Genomic DNA, 1,706 nt, shown 5'->3' on the forward strand with positions numbered 1-1,706 from the left:
TGGATTATTGGGGTAGTTTATTATAGTTTTATTGGTATATTTCATCTTGGTGTGTGAAAAAAAGATGGAGAAACCATATGGTAATGTTTTTTTTATCCCCATAGTGAGGGAAATCAAACTCTTAGTATTCAAGATTTCCCATTTCTTAAATAGTATTTGAAGTTGTGCATTTCCAAGAAACAATTTTTTTCGTTGTGTTGGTTGTCAAATAAATGTTGAATATCATAAACAAGATGTATGTGTGTGTTGGATCCTTGCTCATTGTCAAATAATCAAGAATCCAACGTTGGAATCCAAAAAGTAGAGAAAGAATTATTTTAAACTTGTCTCATCTTTGAAATGAAGAAATGGAATTGGAATGTGATTTGTTGATGTCCTCATTTCATTAAATTTAAATGCATAGAATTTTTAACAAAATTCAATTTTTTTTAATGGTTGGAGGGTTTAGTTTGCATTTATTAACTTGCTAATGGAACAATTTCTCCTTTACTTTACCACTATTAAAGATCATGTGCTTGAGATATATTTCTCTTGTTAGATAAATTGCTATTGTAAAGCATTTAAAAAAACCACTTTGTCGATATCCTTCACATTTAATAGCATGATCCCATACATAAATTTTGATTGTAGATTGCTATGAAGATCTTGGAGAAATGGTATTTGGAGTTGGTTTCTTGCTGTGAATTTCTTTTACTCCATAAATTTGAAAATAAAATATGGAACAATGAACAAAGAAGAACAAGGGAATTTGAAGTTTGACATTGTGTTGAATGTTATCAATCATAAAGTTAAAAGACAAAGGTGGTGCAACACACACTCATACAAATGGAATGGTTCAAGCCTCATCCCTTTTCCCTTTCCATAAACTCCTTTTACAGATACTAAATCTTTATGAAAGTGCAATAATGAATGAGATATTGTGCATGCATCATGCAGATATTCTCTTGAAGAGTTCTTGATCTGGGAGGATCGAAAAAAGCCTCAAAATTCAAAGTGATTAAAACCTAATGGAAATAGTTCCACGTCGAAGATATCGACAATATGATTCCAACACAACTTGAATCGCGTCAAACAAACTCTAGATGCAAGAGTTATGATAGTCTGAAGTTTGTGATAGAAAACAAAAAAAGAGTTCACAGGAAGTGCCACGTCGCACCGTATAGATGATATTGTGTCAAGTCCATATACCTAACGTGGTAGTGACAATGTAGATATGACATGTAAACATTGACAATGGGCACATTGAGAGACCTAGAATTGAAACATGGCAAAGGAAATGATGTAGCAGCTGACTCAGCAAGTGATGCGGCACTCCATGTGGAAGTTGACTTAGCATGTGATTGGACTTGTGTTGTTGACTATACAACAAGTGGGCCAATTAGAGGCTACCACGTGGTAGCCTCGAAATTAAAAGAACCTTCTAGTAAAAATAGTTCAATGGTCAATATTAGTGGGGATTGAATCCCTGACTTCACAAGGATATGTTCTATGATTTACTGGCAATCCATGTGATGGGTCATTATTGTATAATGAAACATATTATATTTAAATAAACCATTGGATGCAATATTTAAATAGGAAATCTCCATGTGTTTGACCCCACAAACTCCCACAAAAAACTGCCAATATGGAACCAATGCCAACAAACAATATTATTTGTTAATATAATATGTGATTCGGTTGATGACTTCTTATTGAATTGTTTA

Source organism: Pinus tabuliformis, chromosome 9, assembly GCF_031772625.1.
Source record: "Pinus tabuliformis cultivar Carrire ecotype Pingquan chromosome 9, CPIR1, whole genome shotgun sequence".
Lineage (NCBI taxonomy): Eukaryota > Viridiplantae > Streptophyta > Pinopsida > Pinales > Pinaceae > Pinus > Pinus tabuliformis.